We start from the raw sequence: 14,939 nt of genomic DNA, 5'->3' as shown, positions 1-14,939 counted from the left end.
AAGAAGGCTGAGCTTCAAAGAATTGATGCTTTTGAACTGTGGTGTTGGAGAAGACTCTTGAGAGTCCCTTGGACTGCAAGGAGATCCAACCAGTCCATTCTGAAGATCAGCCCTGGGATTTCTTTGGAAGGAATGATGCTAAAGCTGAAGCTCCAGTACTTCGGCCACCTCATGCGAAGAGTTGACTCATTGGAAAAGACTCTGATGCTGGGAGGGATTGGGGGCAGGAGGAGAAGGGGATGACAGAGGATGAGATGGCTGGATGGCATCACTGACTCGATGGATGTGAGTCTGAGTGAACTCCGGAAGTTGGTGATGGAGAGGGAGGCCTGGCGTGCTGCGATTCATGGGGTCGCAAAGAGTGGGACACGACTGAGAGACTGAACTGAACTGAACTGAACTGAAGAGGCAGCAAAGGGGTGGGATTGAAAAGGAATTGGTCCTAGAGATTTGCAAACTCTGCAAGGGGAAGGAGGAGCCAACAAAAGACTAGGTCAGCCCTCCAGCCTCCTTCCTCACTCTGCTCAGGGCTATGTCCTAGGGCTGGAGCCCCTCTCCAGGTAAGACTGGTAGGAGTGTGGGGCATGGGGTGGATGCTGTCCTGGCCCCCTAGCTTTACGACCTGCTCTGTCTCTCACTGGCTCATGAGAAAGACACCTTCCTAGGCCTCCGTTACTCTGAAATTGGGGATACTAAAATAGTAGTGCCACAAGAGGAGAAAATGAAGACCAGGAGGAAATGAGGAAGGACTAAAGTATTTGCTTTAAAGGTTGGGAGGTGAAATTGACAGTGTCTTTGGAAGCAATGGTATAAGTGAGAGCTTTGGAGCTTAGGGGACCCAGACTTTTGATTCTGTCTCCCCTAGTCCCTCGATGTGAGGGGTGAACTATATCCTCTATCTATTTCTTCAGAGTATTTCTGACTGGGGATAGATTTGGAAGTAGTCACTTTTTCTCCATTTCCTTCATTGTTAGAAGATTGATTTAAGTTCTTTTTCTAACAACAGAAGGAATAATGTTTACTGTTATGATCATATAAATTTAAGAACACACATAACTAGAAAAGTAACTTGTTTTTCCTCCTGAGTACAAAATGGGTTGCTTTTCTACTACTAAACCTTAAGCTTTGAATTCTATTAATATGTCATGTGCTTTGCTTGAATTCCAGGCCCTGAGACACAGTTGCACAGGAGACTAAGCTCTGCTGTGCAGAAACTCATCCTCCTTCCACGACAAGGACCTCTGTGGGTGAGCAGTGGTAAAAAACACAATTCAGCCAATTTGAAGGTCAAATTGGGGAGCATCCCCTCTAGCAACTAGAAGGGACTAGCTCACAGACTTTCCACAAATGGAAGGTTTTTGATAAGAAGAAGGGTGGGGAGAGAGCCCTTAGGGAAAGAAAAGATTAGTTTTAGTCCAGGACATCTTTTGAGGGAAAAGAATGGCAGTTTCATCATGTAGACAGCTTTTTCTTCTGGGTGCAGGCTATGGAGAAGGCCCACAGGACAGATTATCTCCTTGGTGCCAATCAGAAAATTCCAATCCCATTGGGTAAGATTACATTTCTGGGAAAGGTGGAAACTGCAAGTAAGTCAAGTGTGGAGTCTAGGATTGGTGTCTGGGCTTTAGCATAAGTGATGCCATTTTGGGCTTGTGGTTTTTCTTTAGCAGCGGCTAAGACTTGATAGTTGAGTGTCTTGGTAAATGGAGGAGTGGAGGGGGTGTGGGAGCACACATATTTTAGTGAATCAGGGAAACTGACCTTTTGGACTGATGAGGAATGAGTTTAGGGTGGGGATCCTTAACCTGGAGTTTTGGTGGTCTGATGTTATTAGTAGAACCATGACTTTGTCACCACTAGAAATCATAGCTTTTTTCCTTTCATGTTACAGTTTTGCAGGTATTATGAAACACAGTCTTATACTTTGTCAAAATTCAAAAATAGTTTAGATCTGCCAATCTTGTTAAATAACAGGTTAAGAAGCTCACATATTCTGTATCTCAAATTATTGTTTTGATAACTGTACCATGCTAAAATCCATTCAGATATGAATGAAAATTCCAGTCTTTCCTGCTGGAGATCCTAGACACCTTAAAATTCTACCCACTCTGGGTTCAGAACCCCTAAATCAATATGGACAGCAAGGTTTAAACACCGAGTCTGGAGCAAACTTGGCAAGGTTCAAGTCAGGCTTGGAGTGCCATCAAAAGGGGTTTAGCACAGAAAGACTCAAGAAGCTTTTAATCCATGCAGTAATGAATGCTGATTTATGTTCTAAGGAACTTGCTGTAACAATATACAACAGGAGGGTGAACTCTGGAGACAGGAAACAAGAAAGACTAGAAACATTTGGCAATAAACACACCAAAGATATAGGGGAGGGGGAGGGCATAACTGTTTCAATGTGACATTTAATCATTCTATTCCTACTCACCTTATGTGACAATATGCTATGTTAAGTAGTTCAAAATGGAGTAACAGTGGCCAATGTGAGCCTCCACGAAGACTGCTTTTAAACATCTGATGTTAGACTGAATATCTAAATGTGACATACTGAGTGTTAATATGGGTAAGGAATTTGTTTGCTAAGGGCCAAGGTTTGACTTCACTGGAACAGGAGCAACTGATGGAGACAAGATCACTTGGGGCTTAACTGTTACTCCCTATTACTCCTTAAAGGCTCCTTAAGCCTTCTAGCCTTAAGCAGCTAGAAGGCTCTTGTCTGGGGACTGAGCCCATGCAGGTGGAGGTTCTGTGACTTCCTGCTCACACTAGTCCTGAGACTCATTTCCTGGGATGGAATAGGAGGGGCACCACTCTTTCTTACTCACATGACTAACTTATGGTGCCTGCGTGATTGTGTACAATGAATAGAGCAAATTGTAGATTGAATTTGGCTCTGTTTCGCAGTCTTCAGTTCCAGACTCACCTGGCCTTCCTGAGAGACTGCGCCACCATAAACCAATTTCCCCTTAATCAGGGATGGAAAACAGCTTGTTTTGATTTGCATTTTCTTGGCTTGTGACTGACATCATTTCATATGTTTGTTGTCTACCTGCATTTCTTTCATGCTGAATTAACTTTCAGAACGGGTGCTTCCCACCCCCCGCCCCGAGTTTGCTGGCAGTTTTGTGGACTTCCTTTTAGCTAGAGACAGAACAGATCATATTCCCACCCCATTCTTTGTGACCACTTAGAGTTTGGCATTACTGTGTACTTTTCGGAGAAAGCAATAGCATCCCACTCCAGTACTCTTGCTTGGAAAATCCCATGGACAGAGGAGCCTGGTGAGCTGCAGTCCATGGGGTTGCACAGAGTCTGACACGACTGAACGACTTCCCTTTCACTTTTCACTTTCATGCATTGGAGAAGGAAATGGTAACCCACTCCAGTGTTCTTGCCTGGAGAATCCAAGGGACGGGGAGCCTGGTGGGCTGTCGTCTATGGGGTCGCACAGAGTCGGACACGACTGAAGTAACTTAGCAGTGTACTTTTCACATTTTAATTGCCTGAAAAGTCTAACAGTTCCTGCAGCTCCTTTGAAGGTGGAGAGGAGGGATATTTGGCCCAGCACTGGCCATCATCAGTTTTCTCCAACCATGGAACCAGTTTTGGTAACATTCCCCTGACTAATAAAATTGAGCATATTTTAATCTATTTACTGTCTATTCTAATTTCTATGGTTTTATAATGGGTTCATAATAGCCATGTTACCTACAGCTTGTTTTTTCCTCTAACGTATCCAGGACATCCTTAACCAGGGCATTGCATTTCTGGTGTAGTGTCTAGTAGCCACTCTGACTCCTCAGTGGGCACTGAGCTCCTTTGGCTCAATCCTTCTCTTATTAAAGGGCATTATTTTCTGAGTCTTTGTCGTGAAAAGCCCAAGACTGAACATTTTGTTAAGTCCTGGTTGTTTCACTCCTGGGGTAGCTTTTCAAAGGGAGAGTATATGTTATTATTTCTGATTTTATTAGGTGTTCCAAGTTCCTAAAAAGTCATAACTATTCCCAATTCAGATAGGTGATAGTGATCCCATTTTTTTACACTCTACCCTCAACTTCTGGGCATGGCCAACGTATCATGTTTAGTACTCATTGCTTTCAATTCTCCTTTTTAAAATTTAGTTTATCAATTTACACAAAATTTTATTATAAGAAACATGAAGGATTTTTGTGGTGGTTTAAAATTTGTTATTTTCTTTTCTGCAAAGTACTTTCCTGTTTTAGCTTTTTTGCAGTTTACAACTCTTTAATGACAGTTGTCTGTTCTGTATTGTTAAATGGACTGTTCTGCACATGGAAGCTATTTAAAATCTTGAACATTGTATTAATTTTTCTTTATATTCTTCTGATGAGGATTATGTGTTTGTTTTTACCTTTTGGATCACTATTTGATTATTTTAGTTTTGCCATAATATCATTTATTTCAATTTTAAAAATTTATTACCCTACATTTGCAAATTTATCTTTTAATATCCTCACATTGGGTCCTTTTTCATGCTCAATTTTGTACACTGTAATTTTTTCTCTCTAAGGAAAATGCTTACTTATGTTTTGATTTTATTCTTAACAGTTTTCCTTTAAATTTCTACTTTTATCTCAGCCTTTTGTCTTTTCTTCTCTTGGTTTTGATTTAGCCATGTTGTTTAGGGTACAAAGATATTTATATTTGTGGATTACCATAACTGAAAATTTTTCTTTGCTTCATTTCATACTTTTGACCTGAGTTATGTTTATTGGTCAGTGTTACCTTCTTCATGCTTTAATTTTGTCAGCATTGATATGTACAATTTTGCTCTTATTTCCGGTTTTCTTTGGTGGTTTGCTTTAACACTGTTTGTAGGACATATAGAGCAGTCTTGTTGCTGAACTGAACTTGATTTCACTCACCTGATGCACAGCAGCCAATCTACCGACACTGGGTCATAAGGAAAGTGCAGCATCTATTTGCAGGGCACCAAGCAAGGAGAATAGGCAGCTAATGCTCAAAGGACCTGAACTCCTTGCTTGGTGCCCTGAAAATCAACACTGTACTTTTCCTTCACCAAAACATGGTGTCAATAGACTGAATTTGGTGCGAGTGAACCTAAGTTCAGTCATGTAACAATTTTGGTGACCGTGAAAAGACCACCACCCCAGGTGTGTGTCTTTGCGGCACATTGGCTCCTGGCAGGAGAAGGCACTGAGATTCTGTCCAGCAGCTTCCTGAACACCTTTGTCTCAGGGACAACCCAGAGCATCTGCCACCAACTGGGGGTCAATGGCCCTTGGTGCTTTCATGGTGAAGGAAACAAGACACTTATTTAAGACATTTCTGCTTAGTAGAAGGGCTCATGTATGATGACACCAAGGTATTCATTTCTCCACTTGGCCCTGTCTGTGGTGGGATATTGATTTGGGGGATTTTCTGTATTGGACTAAGGAGTCTGTAACCTTGAGAGATGCCTTGTGTTTGTGTGCTTGCTTGCTTTCTTATGTTTGATAGTACCAGCTGTGTACAACAAAGATGGGTAGTCAGAGCTCTGCTCCATCTTGTAACCCCTTAGGGTATATTTTGCAGAACTGGAAAATTTTTAGTTAAGCACCTCGGAAAAGGAGAAAAAAAGGTATTCCATTGTAACACTGTTTAGTCTCAGGACATCTAAAGATCTGGAGAACACTGCTCCCTAATGGCTCTCTATATTATAACACTGTCTTTGAACCAAAACTATTTTGTGAAAGGGGAGGAAAACTTATGCTATTGATTCAAAGTAAGCCTATTTAGAGAAAAATGTAGCATGCATGGAATTATGATACAGAAAGAAATTTCCTCCAATAAGAAGATTTTAAAAGGTTTACCCTATTCTCAGGAATCAAGAGATGGGGAATTAATTCAACAAATAAATGCTTCTAGATATCCATCACAACTGCCTCTGTATGGTGGGCAAAATGAGGAAGCAGGGGCTGGAGCTATAGATCCCACAGTAGCCAATTCATTCTCACCTGCTCTGGCAGGAGCTGAGGAAGGGGAGGTTGTCTTCCTCTCATACCCGACAGAGCTTCCATTTTGGTCAGGGAATCACTAGTGTTTATTCAGGGTGATTCCCACTGAGGCAGATTCACACTGGAGGAGTAAATGCCCAAGATCATCCGGCAGGATTCATGTGGATCCACTCTCCCTTTTCAACCTCAGACATGTTGAACTGCAAAAATAATATGCCAGCCTACTGGGATGACACTACCAGGATGGAAAATTCATTCTCTTTCATCTTTGCCAACCCAGTTGGGCTGATATCAAAGTTTGCTAACCACTCTGTTGGCTGAGGAAGAGAAGAGGATGGAAATATTGCGTTGACTAAAATATTCATATGTGTTTTTCTGTACAATGTTATGGAAAGCCCTGAATAAACTTTTTGTGAACCCAATGGAAAAGGCTAGAGAAGAGGTAGGTAGAATGCATGTTGCTGCCCCTGGCAAACCCATCATAGCACCAGCAGCAAAAGCAATTCCCATCATAGATCCAGGCTGGGAGGAGAGTAACCTGGGAGATAAAGTTGGAATTGAGCATTACAAGGAGTGCATCATGATAGGGCTCCAAAAGGGAGAACCAATATTGGAACTTTCATAAGGTGCAAGGACTGTGCAAAGAGCCACAGGAAAACCCTGAGGTTTTGGAAGAGAATGTACAGGGCATATCTCCAATATGCAGATGTGGATCCAGATAATCCAGAGAATTTCAAATTAGTTAATTGGACTTTGTGACTTAGAGTGCCCCAGTTGCAGAAAACATAAGGACTTTTTGGCCTGTTGTTATCTCATTTGGTAGAAACTGCTTTCAGTGTTTTACAGTTGGGAGGGAATATAAGATGAAAAAGAGACCCGTGAAATGAAGCAGCAAAAGTCCCTTTTGGCAGTGACACTCAGTGGAGAAAGGGGAGACAAAAATTTGAGCAGAGAGTAAGACCCAGAGAACCAAGAGAGTGAAGGGTGACCCACAGAAAAAAGCCCACCAATGGGACATGTAAAAGTGGGTTGGCAGCAGTCCTTACTTTAAGACAAGAAGGCAACTGAAAGAAAGTCTGCCTCAGCTTACAAAAGAAACTGGAAGTGGAGGAAAAAGCATTGTTCATGCTGGAAACAAGAGAGAGTGACAGAGGATTCTCTGAGGGGACTCTGCTTGGGGAAATAGTTTCCCATCAGGAGCCCTGGGTAACCCTTTTGTGGGAAATAGATTGTCTTTCTGACTGGTAGTGGAGCCACTTGCTCTGTTTGAACACTGGATTCACAAGGAGTTGGACCCAAAGAGTTAGCCCAGAAAAGCATCTTGACAAGAGGATTATCTAGAAAGCCTCTCCAAAAACTGTTTTTGCAATCCCCAGACTGTCAGACTGAGGCTCCTAATCTAAAACACAGCTTCTTTTTTGTACATGCCAGAGTGCCCAGTTGCATTGCTGGGGCAAGATTTTTAAACTAAATTAAATGCTAAAGTGGCTTTCACTCCTGAAATACTGGATATAAAGGTACCACTGGAACAAGCTTGTGCCTTGCAGTTAGCCCTCCTGTCAAGGGATGGAGGATCACCACCAGCATCCCTGAAGACATCTCGCAGCAGGGACGCCTGGGAGCATGGGGTGATAGATGGGCAGGAAGAGTCTGGATGGCCATAGCAGTTAAGCTGGACACTCAGGCTCTAAGCTTAAGGCAATATCCCTTAAAGGAGCAGGCAAAACAGGGACCCAGTGCAAGGCTGGATTGGCATTTTGAAATACTTGCTTATTGGATTCCCTCAGTCACTATATAATACTCCCATCCTGCCTTTAAGAAGCCTGGCACTGAGAACTACTGGTTTATAAATCAGATAGTGAAAGATATTCACCCTGTAGTCCCAAATCCCTATATTCTTCTGATCATCTTATCTGGAAACTTTCATTAGGCTTAGCAGGGGTCTTTTTTCTCTGTTATTTTGGGTCCTGAATCCCAAGAGTTATTTGTATTTGTTGGGAAAATCTAGAAACCAAAGCAAGCAGCAATACTGCTGGGCAGTATTGCAAGGACTTAAAAACACCTTCACGGTGTTCGGGAAAGTGCTAGTTGAAGATATAAGGGAGCTCCAGCTACAGGAGGGAGCTCTGCTCAGATATGTGGATGATCCCTTCACGGCTGGCAATGCAAAGAACACAAGTGAAAACACTGGGACTACTTTGAACTGTCTGGCCAAATGAGTCTATAAAATCTCTTGGAAAAAGGCCCAAATTTCCCAAACGTCAGTGAAATATCTGGGATCCAAACTGGGAAAAGGCCAAAGGAACTGGCTCCAGGACTGCCAAGAGACAGTAGCCAGGGTGTGGTGACCACTACCAAAGGCAGTTGCATCGGTTCCTGGAATGGCAAGACTCTGCTGCACTTGGATCGCCAGCTTAAGCTAATAGTTAAACAGTTGTATGAGACCCTAAAAGGGACTGACAATAATGCCTTAGTGGGAACTGGAGAATGTCGAGACTTTCCTAACGATGGAGAAAAAAACTACGGACTGCTCCTGTTCTGTGTTTGCCATATTTGAAAAAGTCACTTGATCTTTTTAAACATAAAAGACAGGTAGTGAGACTGGAGGGGCTTCCTTGGCAGCTCAGCTTGTACAGAATCCACCTAGAATGCAGGAGACCCTGGTTTGAATCCTGGGTCTGGAAGATCCCCTGGAGAAGGGATAGGCTACCCACTCCAGTATTCTTGGGCTTCCCTGGTAGCTCAGATGGTAAAGAATTCTCCTTCGATGCAGGGGACCTGGGTTCGACCCCTGGATTGGGAAGATTCCCTGGAGGAGGGCATGGCAACCCACTCCAGTATTCTTGCCTGGAGAATCCCAATGGGCAGAGGAGCCTGGTGGGCTACCGTTCATGGGGTCACAAAGAGTCAGATGACTGAGCGGCTAAGTACAGCACCGTGAGAGTAGAGGTACTGACCCACTGTCGTCAAAATGCCCGGTATCCCATTTCACAAAGGCTTGGACAGTGTAATCCAGATGTATTTGAGAGTTATACTAGATTACTCTAGATTACTCTAGTTACTCTAGTTACTCTAGTTACTCTAGTAATTTGGAAAGAGAGATTGTTCACTTTTGAAAGAAAAGAAATCAAACATGGCAAAGAAATTTTGAAACTGCTAGACACAGTGCTCAAGCCAGAGGAAGTGGTAATTTGTTCATTGCCCAAGACATCTGAGATTTGACTATTTTGTTTTGAAAAGGAACAACATAGCTGACCAAGCCTTCAGGACAGCCTTCAGGACAAAGCGCCTTTGGTTATAGCCCTGTCAATTTAGCCCCACATACCCTAGTGGCTCAGACAGTAAAGAATCTGCCTGAAATGCAGTAGACCCAGGTTTGATCCCTGGGTCAGGAAGATCCCCTGGAGAAAGGAATGGCTACCCACTCCAACACTGTTGCCTGGAGAATTCCATGGACTGAGAAGCCTAGTAGATGGGGTCAACAAAGAGATGGACACAACTGAGCAGCTAACACACTTACACACTCACCTGAGAACCTCGAAATATCAAGAGAATGGGGATATGACCTTTCCCATTTAGGATCAAATGATAAATGACCAAGGAGTGGTTTTAATTCATGACTATCTAATGGAGAAAGTAATTGGAGCAATATACATGAGCTCCCATTAATGGCATCCAGTGGATACAGGACTACATTGAAAGACCAAATATGCAAGGACAATTCAAAGAGTATTACAAAAGCGTATGCTTTGCACTAAAAATAATTTCAAGATGAGGACTCCCCCATCCTGCACAGAGTCCAGGCTAGAGGGAAGTGCTTGAGAAAGATTGGCAAGTAGATTTTACAATCATGCCTAAAGTAAAAGGAACCTTACTTACTAGTGATGGCAGACGCCTTTACAGTCTGCTTAGAATCATTCTCTTGCTGGATTGAAGAAGTTCCAGAAGTAGTAAAGGTCTTGCTCTATGAGATAATTCCTAGATTTGGGTTACTGAGCTCAATTAATGCAGAGTAATAAGAGAGGTAGCTTAATTGCTAATGTGAATCAGTAGGCATATAAAAAATGTGGAATAAATGGAATTTGCATGTATTTTGGAGGCTACAATTAACTAGAAACAAACTTTAAAGAGGGAGATAGCTAAAATCTGTCAAGTATTAACTTAACCTGGGAAAGAGTGTTACTTCTTGCATTCCTTAGAGTGGGTCCTAGAAGTAGACTCCAACTGAGTCCTTACGAAATACTGTATGCTCTATTCTGAGCAGTTTTATGATCAGACGTGATCAAAAGGTAAAAGAACTAGACACTGTAAGTTATGTGCGTATGCTGGGGTTAGTTGTAAATGCTATTTCTTTAAATGCTACTAGTAAAGTGATGTTTCCCACAGATGTCCCCCTCCAGCATTTTAGACCTGGAGACTGGGTGCTCCTAATAACATGGAAAGATGTATACCCAACAGCCAAATTCAGCCCTGGTGGGTGAGGACTTAGGTTCTACTACTTACTAACTCACTCTTCTGTTAAATTGACAGGAATCAAACTGTGGATCCATTGCATACGGGTGAAACTGGCTTCTGACCCAGCAACAAATTCATAGCCCTCAGAAGTTACAGAAAAGACAACAACAAAGCCAGCTGAAGCCAGTACTCCTTGCTGCAAGTCTGGACTAGGGCTTCAGTTAAAAACAGAGAAAGTATCTTAGATAACTAGTGAATGACTAGTGGCCATCCATTATAACATTTACAATTGACTAGAGCATTTTTCTGCTTTATTACTTGCTTTTATCCTTTTGTTTGCCATTTCATCTAATCATTTTACCTGTGATTATATCATAGTCAAGCAAATCTGTAATTTGTTGTGATACTGATAATAGGAGAGACTTAAACCTTCCTTTATTTTAGTTTAAGCCTTGTGATAGTAGGGTTAGTACCAAAGTTGAGCACCAGTGCTATTTTCCTATACAAGCTGTTGGCCCCAACTATAATGATGGCTCTTGTTTTCCTTTACTGTTTCATTCCACTGGTGTCTGCCACTTCCTGGAAGGAAGCTAGGTTATACCATAACAAAGCCAGAGGTGGGAATTTAAACGATTGTGTGAAGTGTCATTTGAAATCTCAAACCATCCATGAACAATATATCCCATCAGTGGTTCCTGTAACAGATTTTGATACTGTTCCAGGACCCATGACCTTCTATAATCGTCCTCCTTCAAGTGTCACATGGCAAGTTCAGCTAACCAAGGGACATCACAGTATTCCAGTCCCTTGTTTCAACCTGTCTGAGGTAATTTCCATTGGAGGAAAAGTTACTACTGGTCCCCCTCGGTCCCTCAAATTTATTCTGAAAAAATGTGATGAACAAAATCCCCTGAAATGTACAATTGACAAATGTGTAAAGTCTAAAAATGACACTAATTTGTGTCAGAGAGCCAAACAAGTTGGGTATCATGTAAATGGACTATGGAAGGCTTGCAGTGGCTCTCATCCATGGCTTGATAACATAATCTCTGAACTCCCCCAAAATGAAAGAATCAATGACACTACCTTGGGAGGTATAACATGCTCCCCTCCAGGATATATCTTTGTCTGTGGCACAGGGAGTGACTCACCTACACGGGGATGGGCACATCACTGTTTAGACAGCTGGCAAATGGAAGGGTCATGCCTACTGGGACATTTTAGGAACTCTTTTTCTGTGCACAGCCTTAGGAGCGTTACTTCCCTCTCTAACTCAAACTTGCGTCTTAGAAGAGAGATAGCGTCAGGGTATTAGGACAATATAGGACAAAGCATTTTTGGCAACCTCACACCGACTGCCAGAGTTTATATCAATAGAGATATGATTCATAATCTAGCTACCACAATTGGGAAATCTGCCAAATTGCTGAGGACACAGTTTAAAGTATTCCAGCCCAGCAACTATCTTTGAACTCATGTGGTCCTAGATAATGGAATAGCCTGTGATTTCCTATTGGCAAAACAAGGAAAAGTATGTGCAGTGGCTCATACCACATGCTGTACATGCATCAATACCTCCAGAGAAGTTGAAATCTGAATAAACGGGATAATTCAAAAGGCTACCTAGTTATAGGATGTACATAAATAGAATACAAAAATTATATAAATAGAATACCAAAAATTATTTTCCTGGTTGCCATCTGGAATAGGGGGACTCTTTTGAGTACTGTTACAAAGTTCCATTGCTCATCATCCTTTTGTAATAGTTTTATTAATTTTCAAATATTTGTTCAGATGGTATAACAAAGTGGTCAAAAAGAGAGATCATGTTTTCATGGTGCAAAATATTGACACTAGGCCTGGGACTCGAGAATTCTTTGAGAAGAAGGTCCAAGACTTTTGCTCCTCTAATCCTGGAGAATCAACTTCGCCCTTGTTCAGCAGGAAGTAGCCAGAGCGGTCGTCGCCCCTGTTCCCCTCTGGAGTGAGGAGTATCAAAGAGCAGAGGGACCTGAAACTGAGCAGGACCCTGTAGGGCCTTCCTGGGTACAATCCTCTCTTGTCCCTACGTCTTGTCTGTAGAAAAATCTTTAGATTTTTAAGTCTTCCCAGAGCTCTAAAGAGCAGACTCAAGCAGTTGATGATTATAGAAATGAGTAAATGTAGAAATAAAGGAAAAGCAATCAAGCTAGAAAAGTTTAACCATAAAACAAAGTCAACAAGAATCCTAGTTCTTCCTCAAGGCATATAGATAACAATCTGATGCAACATATTTTTGAGTTGTTTTACAGAGCCAGTACCGCATGATGAAACCTGTTGACCTCAGCCAAGGTGACCCAAACAAGTTGGAGCCAGAAGAATGATGATCAAGACGCCAGATATCACTTTGTTGCTTAACACCCAACCAATCAGAAGAATCCATGAGCTAATCACATGCTTAAGACCCTTACTCTTAATTTTAGTCTTTAGAAATCCTTGCCTGAAAGCCATTGAGGAGTTCAGGTCCTCTAAGCATTATTTGCCCATTCTCCTGCTTGGCATCCTGCAAATAAATATTGAATTTTACTTTACCACAACCCTATGTCAGTAGATTGACTTTGCTCATTTGGATAAGCAAACTCGAGTTTGGTTCAGTAATAACCTGTGTTTCTGCTGGGAGAGTTCAGTGTTTCCTTAATGATTTGGAGCACTTTCAAGCATAAAATAGAATAAACACTCATATCCATTAGCCAGATTCAGAACAAGCATATTCTTCATTTTTCTCATCTATTTCTGCTCTTTTTTCTAAAATGCTGCTGCTGCAGCTATGTCGTTTCAGTCGTGTCCAACTCTGTGTGACCCCATAGACGGCAGTTCACCAGGCTTCCCCGTCCCTGGGATTCACCAAGCAAGAACACTCGAGTAGGTTGCCATTTCCTTTTCCAATGCATGAAAGTAAATTCCAGACCTCATGCCACTTCACCCTTAAAAACTTCAGTCTCTAAAACTATATGGGTGTTTTCTTTTAAAAAATCCAACATTTTTGTCCCAGTTAATAATTTCATATTCTCTAATATTGAATACTCAGTCCATATTAAAAATTTCCTGCCCTTCTACAATTAGTTTATTCAAACTAAGATCAAAATAAGGGGAACACAATTCTCTCCATCTGCTAAATTAGTACAGCTTCTCATTCCCCCAATCATTAAAACACTGAAGCACTGTTGAAGATTCTATCTGGTGGATTTTTCTGGTTGCTTCATCATTGTTATTCAGTCACTCAGTCATGTCTGACTCTGTGTGACCTCATGTACTGCAGTGCACCAGACTTCTCTGTCCTTCTCTGGCTCCCAGAATTTGCTCAGACTCATGTCCACTGAGTTGGTGATGCCATCCAATAATTTCATCCTCTGTTGTCCCCTTCTCCTCCTGCCTTCAATCTTTCCCAACATCAGGGTCTCTTCCAATGAGTCAGCTCTTTGCATCAGGTGGTCAAAGTATTAGAGTTTCAGCATCAACCCCTCCAATGAATATTTAAGGTTGATTTCCTTTAGAATTGCCTAGTTTAATTTCCTTGCAGTGCAAGGAACTCTCAAGAGTCTTCTCCAGCACCACAGTTCAAAAGCATCAATTCTTCCATGCTCAGCCTTCATTATGGTCCAACTCTCACACCTGTACATGACTACTGGACAAACCATAGCTTTGACTAGACAGACCTTTGGCAAAGTAATATGCTGTCTAGGTTTGTCATGGCTTTTCTTTAAAGGAGGAAGCATTTTTAAATTTCATGGCTGCAGTCACTGCCTGCAGTGATTTTGGAGCAAGAAAATAAAGCCACTGTTTCCTTTTTCTTCCCCATCTATTTACCATGAAATGATGGGACCAGAGGCCATGATCTTCATTTTTTTAATGTTGAGTTTTAACTCAACTTTTTCACTCTCCTCTTTCTCCGTTATCAAGAGGTTCTTTAGATCCTCTTAGGTCCTCCTTTGATTCCTCATAGTAACCTTGATAACTTCAGATGCAGCTCCTATTTTCAGTTTGTTTCATTAAGAAGGAGACAATGAGAGAAGATGTTCACATCCTAGGTCTCAGGCAAGTCTCTGAAATAGGCAGCCAGGTGTGGATCCTTGGCTTCACACACAGAAAGTTCAAGAGCAAACATAATAAAGTGAAAGCAAGTTTATTTAGAGAGATACATATTCCATAGACAGAATGTGGTCTGTCACAGACTTTGAGAGTGGCCATGGGAGAAATACACTCCACAGAGTGTGAGCCATCTCAGAAGGTGAGCGGTCCCAAGATATGTGAGTGATTAGTTTTCGTGGGCTGGGTAATATCATAGACTAATGAGTGAGATCTAAATCAAATCCCTTATGATTATACAGTGGAAGTGAGAAATAGATTTAAGGGACTAGATCTGATCAGTGCCTGATCAGACGGAGGTTTGTGACTTTGTACAGGAGACAAGGGATCAAGACCATCCATGGAAAAGAAATGCAAAACAGTAAAATGGCTGTC

At 41.8% G+C, this 14,939-nt stretch overlaps 1 long non-coding RNA gene across 1 annotated transcript; it reads left to right on the top strand.

The window, feature by feature from the left end:
- Positions 1-535: 535 nt before the first annotated feature.
- LOC138072865 (uncharacterized) lies at positions 536-13,002 on the top strand. The gene is made up of 3 exons (XR_011144414.1): positions 536-560; positions 1,168-1,247; positions 10,515-13,002. It is a non-coding gene; the product is annotated as an uncharacterized lncRNA (long non-coding RNA).
- Positions 13,003-14,939: the final 1,937 nt, after the last annotated feature.

The sequence above is a fragment of the Capricornis sumatraensis genome, chromosome 2 (genome assembly GCF_032405125.1).
Source record: "Capricornis sumatraensis isolate serow.1 chromosome 2, serow.2, whole genome shotgun sequence".
NCBI classification, from domain to species: Eukaryota; Metazoa; Chordata; class Mammalia; order Artiodactyla; family Bovidae; genus Capricornis; species Capricornis sumatraensis.
This window is presented reverse-complemented; position numbering and strand designations above follow the sequence as displayed.